Source organism: Notolabrus celidotus, chromosome 1, assembly GCF_009762535.1.
Source record: "Notolabrus celidotus isolate fNotCel1 chromosome 1, fNotCel1.pri, whole genome shotgun sequence".
NCBI lineage: Eukaryota > Metazoa > Chordata > Actinopteri > Labriformes > Labridae > Notolabrus > Notolabrus celidotus.
The window spans coordinates 9,646,331-9,663,725 of NC_048272.1; the positions used below are offsets into that span (position 1 = coordinate 9,646,331).

A 17,395-nucleotide genomic window follows, 5' to 3' on the forward strand; every position below is an offset into this window, starting at 1 on the left:
CAAGTGGGTAAAAAATAGGGGCCAGTGTTATTTGCCCATTTCATGCCTGGTGTGCAGTAATTGCCATGTTGTATTGACATTAGGGCTTTATGGGGAGCAGAAGCATTGTGGATTGTATAGAGCAGATATGATATCTTGCATTGTGTTTTTATGATTTATGCATCTAATACTTTTTTTCGTGTCAAAGAAAAACCTTAGTTTTGCTCCTTTTGACCCATTTGTCTGGAAAATGTTTTGTTCAACCACATAATTTAAGTCTCCTGTGACGAAATATGAGTAAGCATCGATTTTAGTGCTCTCCCGTGGACAAAGCAGTACCTCCGATCTCTTTGCTGATCTTGTCCTGTAGCTGGTGCAATCCTTAGTCCTCTACCTCAGAAATAGGCAAGTCATCCAGCACAGTCAATTCATTGATTTAGTCATTAATTAGTCAAGCTTTGGGTTGACTCAGGGAAACTTTCTACAGTTCATGAATTTCTGTTGAATCGGCATTATGGCACTTACCATTTGTTGGTGCTAATGCTAGCTGCTGCTTCTGCTGCTTTGTATTTCTTACATACATATTTGTTGTGATGATGACTTGTCAGGCAAATAGGAAAAATTGTATTGTAACTTTTTCCCTCCTTTTGGAATACTTGCAATACATTTTTCAAGGCACATTCGGGCTACCCTCCTCTTAAACAATGAAAACATACACCCCAGTGTCCTCTCTGTATGTAATTGCATATCTGATTACACCTCTTACTGTGTTGGAATGTATACACGTGTTAATATGTAAACAAAGGCAACTTTTATTGGTAGTTTTTATTGGATTAATTTCTTTTATTGAAACAATAAAAAAAAAATACTCTTCTTATGAGCAAATAATTTATAAAGCTGGTATTTATATCTTGCAATCCTAATAACATGAGATATTATTATATATAAATCCTCATTGTTGTCACTGATGTTCTTGTTTGCTCTTTTAAGCCATATAAAGACCTCAGTATTATTTTCATTTTGTTAAATACCAGCTTAAAACTCTTCACAGAGGCTTTAATTTGGGAAACTTACCCTTATTAGTATGAATTTAATACAAACTCAAACCATTCAAATAACATCTCCCTACTGCCCCTTAAGCAGCCACGCTCTGAGCAGCGACCCTTATGGTCACGGGTGAGAAAAAGGTCCCAGGGTCACTGGGTAGGATGTCCCATCTGTCCATCAAACATGAAAGCAACCAAGTCAACAAGCGCTGCTGTTTTAAATGGGAGGGGTGAGTTTGTCAGTCAGCATGGGGAGTAAAAAGGTGCTGGATTACATAGACAGACAGTAATCTATAGGTCTGTCAGCCTGTCACTCAGCCTGACCTTGGCTAGCTTTGCTTTAATTGCAGGCTGGAGTGAAAAAGTGGGGCCTAGACACTTCACATTATACATTAAAGTTGTAATGGCTACCAACATGTTTCATCTTGAATGTTTTTTTTTATATATAATTAGCTTCCAAGGCACATTTTTGACCTATTGGAATGTAAATGGTTGTTGCAGCCTGTTATTATTTTCTGTGAGGCCCCATAACTTTAAACAGTCCATTCATGCTGGGAGTGATCCTCGTGCGCAACATTCCTCTAGTCACATACTGAATTTAGTGCTTGAGCTTTACAGGGATGTTTAAAGCTCCTGTGAGGGACTTTGAGTTATTCCACCTCTTTGGCACCCTCTGTGGATGAAGTGTAAGTCTTGTGTCTTTGCTGATTTCTTCCTGTACTTGTTTAAAGGTGACATCATGCAAAATTGACGTGTTAAAGGTTCTCTACCTGAAATATGTGTCCCTGGCATGTCTACAAACCCCCCGAAAATGAAAAAAATCCATTCTGCCCTTCTTCTGATTTCTACACCTTTCTGTAAATGTGTGCTGAAATGAGCCGTTTCAGTTTTCAGTGTTTTACAAACGTCATAACGCCATCTGGTCTGTAACGGAAGTCAGAGCTCGGAGCTTGTTCAGCCCATAGACTGCATAAAATACAACTCAACCCCTCCTCCGTTTTTCATTACCTGCACACGTGTGCTAATAAGGAGCTTAGGAGGGAGGCATGCTAGTTATAGGCTGTCTTAATACACACAAAGGTCGGTTATACTCCCCACATCTGCAAATTTGAAGATCTAGTGGATGATTTTTATTTTTCATGGAAAAGTACTAGGACTAGTTAGCATAGCCACATAGCTACACGTTCATAGCTTTGTACCAAGACACACATCGACATACTGACAAATAAAACAACAAGAAACACTAAATCTATGACAAATCCTTCAGAAAGGTCCTGCTGCAGGCCCCTCTCCGTCAGGATCAGATTCTGGATCAAATTCAGAGGGTTGAAGTAACGCGGGTTTGTGAGCAGCCAACATATAAACATTAGATCAACGTGCTGGATAGCCGAGGCCACATCCACTTCCGGAGGGCGCGTGGTCAGAGAGCTCATTCTCATTTAAAGGCACAGACATAGAAAACAGCCTGTTCTGAGCAGGGCTGAAAAAGAGGGTTTTTCAGGCATGCCAAAATCTGATTTCAGCGTGTTTTTTTGAGCATAAACTTTAAAGACATGTTTTGGGGACCTCTTAGACCAATATATTTTGATGAAAAAGAGCATAATATGTCACCTTTAAGTAGTGTTTTCAGACAAAAAAAACGAATCTGTCTTTATTTTAAATGTCTAATATGCAACTGATGATTAATCTCTGGTGTGAAAGATTTAAAAACAGCTGTTTCAGAAGTGTGCAGTACCCCGTGGCAGTAGTGGCAGGCATATAAAATAACCATAAATAGATCACTGATATTGACAAAATTGTCTTATTTGCTTTTTTAGGTCATAAAGAGACATCAGTAGTAATTTCAGTCTCTTTAAAAAAACATAACCCCGAAACTGCATGGCTGCTGCCATGTAAGATGACACTTCAGTAACACACCTGTTTGCTTTTTTCTGTCATGTACGTCTCCCATCACTCCTCTGATAAGCTCATCTATCACCTTGTCAAATTGTCACCTCCTTGGAGAACCTTTGACATAGAAACAAGACAGGTGGCACATGATGAAAGTGATGTAAATGAAAAGGCATTGAAAAGCATTAGAAATCATAACTGGCATCTTGCGAAGGCTCAGATTCACGCAGTCCTTGGAAGTTTGTATACTCTCTTCCTTGCAGTCAGCACAGTTTAAAAATGTTCCAAAACCCAACAATTTCCATAACAATGTTCTGTAACTCTGTCTACATTCCTTTCTGCCATCTCCCCCCCCCCCCCCCCCCCCCACTTCAGATCTCCAACTCCCTCCATTCCCACCACCATCATCTCCTTCATACAGCCACTCTTCCACTTTGAAAAAAGATGAATGCCCTTGACTGACGGTCATCATCCCCCACTTTGTTTCCTCCACTTTTCTGCTCCCATTTATGCCAAACAGACAGACAGACAGCACATGGACAAGTTAACATGGATGCTCTGTCACTCACAGCATCCAGCCGGCTTGTTCTCACCAGTAGGTCTCTCTGCCTCCTTTTCTTCCCAAGCTTTCACCAAAACTTCCCGCTGTGTTTCATTCAATGTTTGGATCTGGTCTGAGGCTATATCAGGCTCTTGCCATGCTTGTAAATGTACCAAAATAAAAACAGCTACTATTAAAAAGACACTAAAATGGTTGTAATGAAAAGAAGCAGTGGGATGCTTTCCTCTGCTATGAATATGAATTTACTTGAACATTCTTTCATCCCAGACATTTTTTTTATCATCTATCAAAGACTAAAACATACAAAGGATTCAGTGCTAGATGATATTTATATTTGTGGAATGAGGGCTGAGGAGAGTGGAACACAAGCGAGAAACATCTCACATGTGTTTTCCTTAAGCTCCTCACTCCAAGGCCATGAGAAGAAAGCATAATATTGTTCCTGGGCAGCTCCCCAAGTAATAACAGCTCAGAAGTTACCTGTAATAACTTGCCTGGGAATATCTGTGTTTTTTTTGTTTGAAAATATTCTAAAAAATCAACAGACTATGCTGCTGGCTGTGTATTTGTCTTAACCAAGCTTGTGGTTGTAGAGCTTAAGAGGCTGGAAAAGCAGAGTTTTTGCTACGAATGTAATTACCTTCAGAATGATCTGCTGAGGTCGAAACCATATTGATCTTTTAGTTCTCCAGTGCAGGGTCGGCCGCTAATGGAATAGATTACCAGAGGAATGTTGTGTTTGATCTTTTGGCAAAGATCCTCTCTATAGGGAGTTTGTTTTGAAAAATCTTGACCTTTTACATTCATGAAAGTGTCAATCAGCCAGGGTTTGTTGAGACAGTGAGCAAACTGAGTCTTTGTGTTTTATTGGCTATCTTTTTAGTAAAACAGTGAGTGTGAAGATGTACTGTATAGAGCAACAAGACTAAGGGCCCTGTCATACATGGTAAGCATCATCAAGAGCAACACATATGTCATTGGTAGTTTCATTGGTAGCTAACTCAACCAGTTGGCTGAACAACCAACCAACAACTCAACCAAAGAAATCTGAAGCCAACACAGTCATGTGGACACAAACCTGCAAGGAGCACTGAAGGCTGGTGGTGCTAGCTCTGCTAATGTTAACCACGCTCAGCAAACCAATTTGACATTGTTTACCCAGCAACTCTGTGATCCATTTGTTGGTTTCTGGCCCTTCTGCTGAGTTGTTGGCACATTGCTATCTGGAAACAGCAGAAGGCAACAGTGCAATAAACAAACAAAAAAAGCTCTGGATTCCATGATGCAGTCATTATTTGTTTTGCAGACCCTATTCAGCTTGTATTTTTTTGCAGAGAAAGCTAATAAACTCACCTTCCTGAATGTGCTTGTTGCACTGTGATCCACCTCTTCAGTGAAATATCAGTATTAAGTAAACACAATTTTGCTTTTTGGTGGCTGATAGTCATGTTATCAAAGTTAATGGATATTTTAAGTTAACAATTGTGCTAGAAGAATAGTGGAAAGACCACTGAAGTTAAACTTACTCCCTTTAAGGGACAATGAATCTCAATGAAATTGCTTGGAATTTCCCTTAAAACAAAAACAGGAAATGTGAAATAATTGAATATGACATATAATGGTCGTATTCCATCATAAGTCACAAGTATTCATCCTCAGGGAACCCTGGATCTTTTGAGCCAACCCATTGAATAGGTGCTGAGATACTCTTAAAGTGTTGGATCTACATCACCATTCCTTGCAAAACCTCTTGACTGGATCAACGGTTTACTGCTTCAAGAACCATAATGTGATAGTTCACTTAAGGAGATATGGTTAGAAAGATATTTAATCTTGGAGGTGATTTCAGCTGGCTTAAGGAGGACATTGATATCTCATGGTTATGCATGCCTCTCTCAGTCTTTGTGGCAAAACTCCCACTCTCTGTTGACTGAGAACAAAACCTGTCAGACAAATGAGCAGGTCCTCTCTGCAGGCCTGGACTCCAAAACCCCATCTGAGGACCATGCCACGCAGCTAAACAACCAGCCGCCTAATTGTGGAGCATTATCCGGTTGTCCCTTGGCTGTCATGTGGTATTAGCGCACGAGGCTCCACCCAGGACCTGCCCTTACACGTACCTGGTCGGGGGTGACCCTACTTTTGTTTTGCAGCAATGTGGGGTCAAGTGGATGTGTGCAGCAGCAGGGTGAGCAGTATTATGTCAGGCTTGCAGAGCCAGATGGGCTTCTGGCACTGGCCCATTAGTGATTTGTATTATGATAACTCCTCAGAGGATGGTGGCCTTGGAGCTCCACAAGATTCCCTGGTTTGTAGTTTTGGACAAAAGGGAAGGTTCATATGCGCATCACAAACTCCTTAGTGACAATCTCATATCATGCGCCGTAAAAGAGTCATGTCCTGAAAAATGTGCTGCATCAAACAAAGGATACCAAATTTTCCATTACAACCAATCCAAAGGCTGCAGCAGGCTGTTTCCAATTGTGCGTTAAAATAAGCAGTTGTGTTTGGATATGCCATCTTGTTACATGCTCCTAAACTCTTCTGCCATGATGCACACCAGCTGATGAAAATGCATTAGTACAAGTCCACTTTAAAAAAAAGAGTTGCTCTAAACTTGCCCAACATTTGTGCTCGAGCGTTACCGTTGAATCTCATTTGACATGTCTCCTAAGTAGCGACATGTGTTTGAGTCTGTCTTCATGCTTGAGCTTGATATTTTTATTAGGTGAAGCACAAGTCTGACATTCATAGAGAAATACATCATCACTGCTCTCATCATGCACACATTTCCCCTATCACCTTCTGCCTTCTTCCAACTGCAGTATGCTGGATTATAAAGAAAAGAGCGAGTGTTATCTCAAAGGTTTGGTATGCAGACAGGAGCTAGTGCATGCTGGCAGGATCAGACAAGCTAAGGAAAAGGAAAGGTGTCAGAGGAAGCTAGGTGTTAAATCAAAACTACATTAAGCAGGCATGGAGAAGGAGATTTAAGATTGGGACAGGGGTGCTATATTTTTTGGAGCTTTATGCATGATAACATCTCTTTAAAAAAATCCATACAGTGTTCTGGATGATGTACAAGGCTGGTGGAAAAGCTTAAACAATCTGAGGAGGTTGATGCAGGATAGGAAAGTGATAAATGATATTCAGATGTTTGTTTCCTCATCACTCCGCACTGAGAGATTAATCAGCTTTATTTTTTTACAGTACAGAAAGCAGTGTTTTCGCCTGCTGTAACATCATCCAAGTGAACAGTTGGTTGAGATGACTAAAAGAAGGAAAATGTTTTGGTCTGTTTAATATAAGAGAGCTTTGGCCATAACTGTACGTGTCAGTATTGTTTTAAATGGTGGTTTTGTTTGGGGGATTGAACCCTAACACAGAAGAGTACAGTCAAGTCTTGTTTTATGTTTCCCCAACTGTGTTTCCATTGGGACCATAGAGATTTTCATCTTTTCATCTTCATTTTCATTGACATGATATAAAACTTTGAACACAGCTTGATGTTCCGCACGCAGTTCTGTGGATTATCGGTGAAATATAAGAACTACACTGCAGACTCAAGTCTGTTCTCACTGTGAAAAAACAGACAAAAGATCTGTGTTATTAACTCGCAGATTATCGTTATATAACATCTCCCTCCTCACCGCACTGCATAATTATAAACTCATGGGTCACAACACCAGATCCAGTCATTCACAGCATGTTGAGACATAGTCTACGCATTATAATGGGGCGATCAGACTTCAAAACCACACTTGACAAGATGGTTAACAGGACAAGATAGCTTGGTCTTGCAATTACTTGACCTGTCCATCGTCCTTGACAGCCTCAAACTCTGCAGACTTTTAGACTTTGTAATAATGTCTTAAAAAATACCTTTCCTGCTTCACTCCAGACAGACAGGAGTCATAATTCCTATGGCTGTTTGGGGTCATTTTCTGGAAGGACATTGACACAGTACAGTAGCCCCTCTTCCCCAGAGCCACTGGACCAAAATCTAATTAGGGAGTTGAGATTTTCCAGTCTCTAGTTTAAACCAGTGCTGCCAGGCCGCAGATCCTTCCAAAAGGCTGTTAGATAACAACAGTTCCATCCACTATTGTTTGCAATTGATGCTAGCAAGATTCATCTTAGCTGTTGCACCTGGCCTACCAGCACATGCCTTATGCATTCATTTCACAACATTTTGGTCATAAATCCATTCATCTCTGAGCGATATCTACCAAGTGAGAAGGGACACTCTGAAAAAAAAAAAGAAGGTCTTGGAGATTATGCCATTCTGACCCATACATATAGCCAAAAGGCATCACGTAGCTTCTTAAATGTGGCTAGTTGCAAATTTTCTATTAGGAATTTGGAAATGTCAACTACCAACTATGTCTGGCTCAATCTTTTTCAGGGTTAAACATAACTTTGAAAATGTCTCTTTCTTCCCACTCCTGTACTCTACCTAAGCTGGCAGCCAGGATCTCGGTCAATGTTTTTGTGTTTCTGGGCACACAGTCAGAGTGTTTTGTCCTTCATCCAAGTCATGATTAGAATACACATTGTAGAGCCTTTGAGAGCTTTTTATGAGCTGTGTTTCTGCTCCTCCAGCAGTAGTAGAGGCGATCTCAGCGTCTCTGTTTTGGCTGTGCAGTGGAGCTCCGGCAAAGTTCGACTCAGAGTTTCCATGGCTCTCTCCTGCCTGTTTTGATAAATGAAAGTTCTTAGGTTCTCTGTCAGGCTTCTCTCCCCTTGGGACTCCTCCCCCTCATTCTCACTCCTCTACCACACCATTTGCTGTTGTGGGTGAAAAATGACCACAGGGAATTTGTTGGATTCTCAGTGCTAGACTGGAGAGTGGAACCACCCAGAGAGGGTAGAGGTGGCTGTTGTCCCCAGTGGATTGTGAGTCAACACTTGCTTCTAATGGTCTCTCCAAATTTACCTCCTATTTACCCCTCCTCTTATTGCCCCCAGCTAGCATCACAGTGGCCATGACCTTGATATTCTAGGAAGCAAGAGGGCGATCTTAAAATTACTTTCGGTTCAGTTCTGGTTTAAATCAGCTGGAAGAGAACGGGTTTATCCACATCTTGGCTCAGGAATTATTTAAATTAACTCCACCAATCAAAAAGAAGCTTAGGAGAAATCCATAAGGAAGAATGAACAGACTCTCCTGAGACAGCATTGTGCATCTGTGTGTGTGTTCAGCTGACAGAACGGGAGAGTATTTGTTCTGAGTGTGGGGTCAGAGGTCAGCGAGGGAGAGGAGGATTTTTCACTCATTCACACTGGCTCTGTCTCATTATTCAGCCCGTTCCATAATCCCTGTAACCTGTGTTGTCACCACCGAACAACGCCGCCGCCCCGACGACCAGCTCTCTGCCAACGACAGCACAGCTACAACAACAAACACAGCTTCATCATCATTACAGCAGCTCACAGCATCTGCACGATCCCAATCCCCCCCCCCCCACCCCCACCCCACCCCCCCCCCCCCCCCCACTCCACCCCACCCCACCCCACCACACACACACACACACACACACACACACACACACACACACACACACACACACACACACACACACACACACACATACACACACACACAGACAAACCCTTGTGCATACAATGGACAGCCACAGGCCCAGACAGTCACAACTCAGAATAGAGCATTTTGTAAACTAAGTAAAGAGCCAACCCGTGTTTTTCCTGTTTTCTAAAACCCAGAGATTAGCAGTAGAGGAGGGTTCAGACAGAGCTGCACACTGATCTCCTGAAGGGCAGAGCTTCATAATATTTACAGCTCAGCATGAGCAAAGATTTGTCATTTGTCTTTGCAACTCTGTTTTTTTTTTCATCTGTAGAACATGAAGTAGAACTCACTGTTTGCTCTTTCAATGCAACGCAATATCTACAATCAGATGCAGAAAACCTGATTCTGAAACAAGACGAAATGCTTTTTGCTACTTTCTGTAGAAACAGAATTATATGTAACTTTTTTGAATTGCTGCAGCTTGAATCAGAGTTGTTCCAGTACAGATACCTGTAGTGGTATCAGGCTCAAATACTGCCTTAAAAGGTCATGGTACCATACTTGTATGGATGCTCAGTATTTGCCAGTTCTTAATTTAAGGTATCAATATCAAGATTTGTTCTCCCCCATTCCAGCGATCTTTTCAGAAGGTGCATATTAAAATCATTGCATCCTCCCTTTTTTCTCCTTCAACCATCCCACCCAGTATCATCATGACCACCCGGCTCTGTCCTGACCCTGCTCAGAGCAGGCACCCAGTCTGACCTCCACACAGATAATCCTGATTATGCCGAAAGTGTGTAAGGAGGCCACGATGAGCTTTCACCTCAGACCCCTCTTGTCCTTTAACCTTTCACATGTGGCCCTGCAGGTCTGTTTAGGACAGCTGTCTGCAGCAGTGTGTGTTGGGGGAAATGCAGGCAGGCTTTTTGTTGTCATGCTCCTCTGTTTTCTTTTTCTGGGTTTTTCCCAAAGGCAAATCGAGAAACCATGAACTCCAATGAGTGTAGTTTTTCAGCCTACAAAATAAAACATTGCTCATTCAAAATTATTTATTAAGAGTAGTGGGTGTAAGAGTTGCACTAGTAAGGAAATTAAATATATTTTTAAACTTTGCATGTAAGTCATCTTCTGACTACATGTACAGTCCAACATGGACTTAATGAAGTGTGTAGGCCAGAGACGGTGGAATACAGAAACTACATGACCTTTCCTGTCTGCTCAACAAGAGATACACGACTAGTCCCTCGTGCTTTAATTAACCTTTCTTGTCATCCGAAACAGCAGAAATAGATTCATTGTAATCTCTCGTTTCCACTCAGGAAGTGAACTCACTACTCACTACTTAAATCAATCTTTCTCTGCTTTTGATTTGTGCAGTGGGAGACAGGTGTCTCTGATTTGATCTGAGGATCAGAAGGCTCTACTTCTGTCTCTATGTGCACACACACACACACACACACATATACGCATACAAAGTGTTTCAGTGGCAGAAGAGCGTGAAGAGCATCTGAGTGGCAGCATCCGGAAGCACGAAGATAAGACATAATCTGGTGCCAATTATTTGTCCTTGACAGGCACAGGTAAGCAGCAATCAGTTCCAGTGACATGTGTTCTGAGGCAATAGTCCTCGCCCCCTGTGGGTGCTGAGAGACTGATTATGAGGTGTTGAACGCGGGCAAACACAAAGCTGCGACAGGTTCGACTGATAAGGCCCCCCACTGCTGTTCAGCCACTCTGAAATCTGCAATGACCTCTCTGTCCTGTTCATAAACACTTACAAAGATACACTGGCCTCAGACATTCAGTAGACACACACAATTTGTATTTGTGTGTTATGTTTGGCGTCCCCTATGGAGGAAGCTTTACCTCCAATCTCTTCAATATTTTTGTCCTGTATATTTTTAGGGTGGTTTTAAAAAAAAAAAAAAATACTACTTTTTGGAACAGTTCAATCTATCACTCATTTTGAATCTTTGCTTTGGAAAATATAAACAAAGGCTCTCTCTGCAGTGTGCTGCTAATCATTTTGCCTGACACCTACCCAGCCGCAGTAGTTTCAGGTATTAAAATTTCCTTCACAGACATCATAGATTTAAAAAATAATAATAATAATTTCCTTTTGTAGCTCATTTAGTGGCAACAGTAATAATTTCAGTCAATTTCATGAACACTTAGAAACTCCTCACAGGAGCTCTCAATGACAAAGATTAACAGGAGTCCTCAAACTCCAAAAAGGTTGATCATTGTCTTTCAGATTGACTTATGTGAACGCTCAACAGAGAAAACTAAATGTGAGTTCTTTATTCTGCTACCTCCAGTCAACTACTTGGATACTGTCAGGGGAAAGTTTGTGATTGTAATTAAAGTTGTACTTACAATTTTGGAGAATCTGATTATTGACTTTTCCCCCCAAGATTTCATGAATAGATGAATTCTTATGTCTTTGATGTGAAGTATAGTGCTAGAGTCCAGAAGCTATTAGCCTAGCTTAGTTTGATGAGGAGCAGGGAGAGCTACTTGTCTCTTTTCCAAAGTAAAAAAAAACTCCCAGAAACTCTAAAAACTACTTTTACACAGTGTGGATCTACTTATTTCAGTAGATTGAAAGTTTCTAGGCGCAGTGCCCCCTCCCCTTAAAAATCATCACTAACTCATTTGGACTCATCCATTTGTTTAGTGGGTAAACAAAGACTATACACCAATTTGCACCAAGTGAATTGTGAGTTTTAAGGTATCGGTAGCTATATGTATATTTTTTCCTGTTGATGAATCTAGGAATATGGCTGTCCCTTTATTTGGTGCAACACTGAACTAATGACCTCCTAGCCTTAGACCCATCCTAAAGTACAGAGCGGTATTGATCTTATAACCTAAATCTTTGCAAAAACAATAAAGAAAAGAAAAATGTGCACAAATATTTAAATACATTTACGAACTTAATTGATGCAACCATCCACCATTGTTATATCATTAGCAGTGATATTACCACGTCATGTTACCTCTGTTACTGACACTCACCACTGGTGTATGTGCTCACCTGTGAAGATAGTTTAAATTGTAGTATCATGCTGGTTTACTCTGTGGAGGGCACATCTGATACTTAAGCTTAGTGTGTCCGTTATTTGATAAAGTAAATCCACAAGGGGTGTCCCGCATGACTGCAGACAAGCTGCAGCAAGGTGTAACCACACCTTTACTTTATAGGTACCTGAACAAGAGCAGATCAGGGAACTCTGACAACATGCCAGGGATGCCTGGGCAGGTATGTGGGATTTTCTGCTGCCTGGTTCCTCAGACCCCCCTTTTTCTTTCACAGAAACACACAGAAACACGCACACAAACACGCACCCTGGCGGGAAATAGGGGGAGATCTGCAAGGCTGATATAGTTGCCTGAAAAGAAGTGCAGCGGTGTCTGGAAGTTGTGTCTTTCGATACCCCCCTGACAAACACAAACCAGAGGTCCCTTGCGTCCCTTTTAGGATGACCCCAGAGAACCACACAGGCTTTGCAGGGAGGCTCACATACCTTGGCTGCAGAATAGAGGAGAGTGACCACAGCGCAAAGAGATCCCATCAACAGGTGGACAGGCTACAGGCTCAGTTTACCAGCAGATGTCCTGGGCCGATCATTGCAACAGATTGGGTTTTATTTTTTTTTAAAAAGGATCCTTTATAAACTGAAGACAATTCCACATGTGCACTCTTAAAGGAAAAGATAACTTGCCTGTGTGTCTGGTCATGATTATTACACAGACCTTGCTTGAAAACTGGGTGATACACACCAGGTCTTGCGGCTTCTTCAGTCACACACTTATACCCCATCATTACTGAATTTACCAGCTGGTTATAAACTCAACCATTTGACACAATGTCAAGGCTTCTCTGGGTGTTTTTCTTTGTAACATTTTTCTTGGCTTCAGAGGTGAGGGTAATTTGGGCTGAGCTGTAACACACAGGAATGTCTCTGATGAATTTGTGCTGACAATAGGGAGTGCGAGCGCTTTGAGGTGAACTGTTATCATACCTTACTCCTTATCTCAGCACGCCACAGGCATTATGTCCACATAAATGTGTTTCAACTCGCAAAGAGGTAATATTCCTCCTGAGTGAAAGATTGCCTCTTCATTTTTATGTTGAAATGGCAAGATGAATACAGTTTAACTTTGATAAGTCTTTCCTTTTTCACCTGGAGTGACATTGAGTCTTTTAAAAGTCTTAAATGTGCTCTGGAAGGAGTCCCGTCTTCTGTGGATGTAAAGAAATTCTCGTAAATAACAAGCAGTCCTTGTAAAGTTATGATTCCTTCCATTATGTCTCATAAATAATGATCTCCTATAATGCAGTTTTGTGTTCTGTAAGTACAGGGTTATGATGAGGCTAAGCATGTACATGCATGTATCACCCACTGACTGTTAGTTTACAGCAGCCAAGCCTGTCTTCTTAGATTACAAGTACACTACAATTAGTGATTAGGAATATGCAGACCTCCATGAGAAGTTTTCTTACTCTTTCATATCACTTTCAACAAACGCAGCCAAACATATGTTTCATTATGTGTCAGTGGTCTCTCAGTGACGCAAATTCATGTGTTGTTGTATGGTTGCTGAGTGATTAAAAGTTTTCGTAACCACAATATGGATAAGATTGATTATTAAATGTATATGCTTTTCAAGAAGTAAATGTTCTGGAACTAGATGATTGTTTTTATTGGAAAGTGCTTTGGAAACTGATTTCTATAGTTTTTTAAGATGCAAAATGATCTCCTCATATAGAAATCTATACCACTATGTTTTTTTAACACTCAGCTGGACTACCAAGTTTACTTTGGATCTCGCTTACTCCTGGTTTTTTGAGGGGTGGATTCAAACTTATTTTTGTCTTGGGTGACTCAAATAGGGCACTCACCTATGCAGAGGTGGTATGAGTGTTTGACTGCACATACATCAATATCCTGTCTCCACTTATCATATCAGCTTTGATTACGAACATTTAATTATCTAAAAATGTTAAATTCATGCATACATTATTTTAACTTTATAAAAAAAAATGTCTTAAAAGACACTCATGACACTACAACATTTTAAGTTCTAAAAAGAAAATGTGTCACATTAAATTGCAAGAAAGGCAAATGGCAGCCTGTTGCAACATCGTCCAAGTAGTTGATTTCAACATGAGTCCCACCTTTTGCAAGGCTATTACCAGACAAGTAATAACCAAAAAAAGTTACATGTTATGGTGGCACCTGGGGTGGCCAATCTGATGTCAGGGGTGCCCAGGCCACCCCTGGCCAATGATCTGAATCCGCCCCTGTAGGTTTTGATATTTCAGGGGGGGGGGGGGGGGGGGGGGGGGGGGGGGGGGGGGGTTCTGGATGAAACAAGGTCCGCTCAAGCAGTGATGAATAGTGATCCAGTCATCCTGGATAAAAGAGATAAGAAGATAAGGATACGAATGACAGGCTGTTTGCAGACTGAAGTCAGTTACTGTTCACTGATAATGTGTTTTGATGAATGTAATTTTTAACATTGTAGGTTATCTGTCTGTCTGCCTATCCTGTCCTGTCTCATCTGTATGTCTGTTACCGCTGGCGGACTTGTGACAGCCAGTCACCACCTGCAGGCTTCCATTCAGATGCGTCTGAGTGTGAATCTGAGCGCAGAGGTGATAAATGTGGGATGTCAGCTGGTGACGTCTGGTGTCCCTGAAGCTCTGGTATCGCTGGGCCTGCTGGAGCGTGTGGTTGGCTAGAGGACAAGAGGACAAGGATAGAAAAAGAGACGGGTTGTTTATGGAGAAAGAATGGAGAAAGTAATGTTACTGTGTACTGTTTTTAAAAGAGCATAGATGCTTAACATAGGACCTCAAGCGTTCCTGTAATTCATCATCATGTTGCTGTCAACACCTGCTCTTGTCCTAGTTAGCTGTTCTTATTCATATACTCTGATCGAAGGCTGGGTCTCATGGTTGAAAACAAAATACAATTCCAGTTCTGTTTAGTTTATTACTTTCTTTTGCTTTACTTTTTTTTTTCACCTTTTCATGAACAGCTAATTAGAAGCAACAGAATAAAAACTCATCTGTCTGTCTACAATGCAACCAGACAAAGTCACTTTTTATAGGGTGAGAAATAGATAATCATCATGCCTCAGGCAACTGCAATCTGTTTTATGTTGCTCATGATGCAGGTAGATTGTGGTTCAGCTACATGTTGCAGGAGGCGTTAAAAGTAGCTTGATTGCGAAGCCACTCCCATAACAACTCACTGTGACGAGTTACTGCAACATTGAAAAAACCACAGTCTGCTGTCAAACAATTATCACGTGTTGTTTCATAGATGCAGTCTAGATGATTTACTTTATCGCCAATCAAAATGACATTGAAATGAAAAAAATGTTCACAAAGAGATCACAGTGAGGTTAATATTGTTGAGATAAAATGATAAACAATATTGCAAACACTGTTTTAATTCAGAAGTAGGCAATATGAATACTGCATGGCAGACTCCTCAAATGAAAGAGAAAATCACTATAAAAGAAGTTAACTACAAAATTTGAATACATTGATGGGGTTTTGCTGCCAAACTGTTCTCCAAGAAATATTTAAATTCATGTTCAATTCAGGGCGCCAGTCTGGCTTAGTGGTGAAATTGCAGGCCCTATGTACAGAGGCCACAGCCTCTGAAGCAGGCGGCCAGGGGTTTGTCTATTTCGTACGGCCCTTAGTGAAGTCATTCCCCACTCTCTCTTCCCACTTTTCTTCTCTGTCCTCTGTCCAATCCGTCAATAAATACATAGAAGCAAAATAGTAAACCTAAAAACAAAAACATTTAAAATTTAATGACATATAATAAAAAAATATTGACTTTCATAAATAGCTCTTTAGTTCTTTAGTTTTGTGGAAAAACCATATAGTCTTATTAGCATAATAGGTTTCCATTGAAAGTCCATAAACACATACGCCTCCTGTGATTCCATGAGAGTAAGGACCCGTTTTAGAGCATATGTATTCTAAGAAAACTTATGGGAATTGCATGGGTGACAGCCATGTCTTCTCCTATTTACTACCTCATCCAGCCCACTGCGTGCTGTTATACTGCAGCGTGACAGCAGCATTTTCACAGTTCCTGAAGGGGCTCAGTTCACCAGCAGCTGAGAGGCTTTCTGAAAGAGGATTTGTGTCAGTTGTTGAAGATGTCTTGTGCAGGTGGAGAACATCTTTTAAGTAAAAAAACATTATTCTTCTTCCTCCTTGTGAAGAAAAGCTGTTGTAGGGAGTCTTCCTCGTCTTCAGTGGATCTCAGACTAGGCTGAGGAGAACAGTAGAGGCGTTTGTCTGGTCCCATTGAAGTGGAACATGAACAGGTCCTCTATCTGGTCCTCTAGTTTTCTCTGCAAATTGAAAAGCACAAGTGCAGGCTCAGCTTTCTCAAGCTCCACTTTCCCAAGCGTAGTTTGAAAGAAAGTAATTCTAAGAGAGAGACGTCCTATCAGATTCTCTAACAGCTTGGGAGGTAATGAGAGGACCGGGAGAAAAAGCTGCTTTCCGTACACCAGATCTCCACTTATCTTCCCTCACACCCCTAGTGTAACTTAAACTTACACACACACACACACACACACACACACACACACACACACACACACACACACACACACACACACACACACACACACACACACACACACACACACACACACACACACACACACAGTGCAGTGATTTGCCCAGAGCAGTATGTGAGCCATCTGAGAGAAGTTTTATTTCAAAATAGTTTTAACAGAGATACAAAGGGAAGGGTGTTGCTATGTTATGAATGATATAATGTGACAGTAAGCGTGGGAGTGTCTTCACTGCTGCAGTTAAATCAGAGAATTCACAAAAACAGATCATTGGGAGGGCTGACCTCTTCTTTATAGCTTGATTTCAATACAAAAAGCAGAGTGGAAACCACGGTCTGACTCGTCATAATAGGGCTTTAGAAACTTCTGTTTCTGTTACCACTCAGCTTTGACTTTTGTGAGATGTTCTGTGTGCCTCCCATTCAAGCTTGTCATATTCAAACAGTTTCAGCCTACTTATAGTCTTCATGATGGATTGTATTTTACTGCTGGTGAAGAAATATATCTAACAGTCTATGTAAATTAATTTTAATGAAGTCTTTTGGCAAGCTTAGCATATCATTTGCACTATTATAACATCAGTATTGGCATTATGTCAGTGACAGTGTAACGCAGACTGTATTAAAAAGTGAAAAGGAATCATTGTGTCACCTGATGGTCTTCTAACTGCTATTCATCCTCAAGTTTTTGGTGTATTTTGGTGACACCATCTTGTTTCTAGAGGGGAGTCTGATTGTATTCTGGATAGAGGCTAGAGCTGTAGAG

General features: G+C 41.1%; 1 protein-coding gene across 4 annotated transcripts in view; it reads left to right on the forward strand.

Moving 5' to 3' along the window:
- The window catches only part of sema3fa (sema domain, immunoglobulin domain (Ig), short basic domain, secreted, (semaphorin) 3Fa), a 59,043-nt gene that overhangs the window by 18,181 nt on the left and 23,467 nt on the right, over positions 1–17,395 (forward strand). The window lies entirely within an intron of this gene.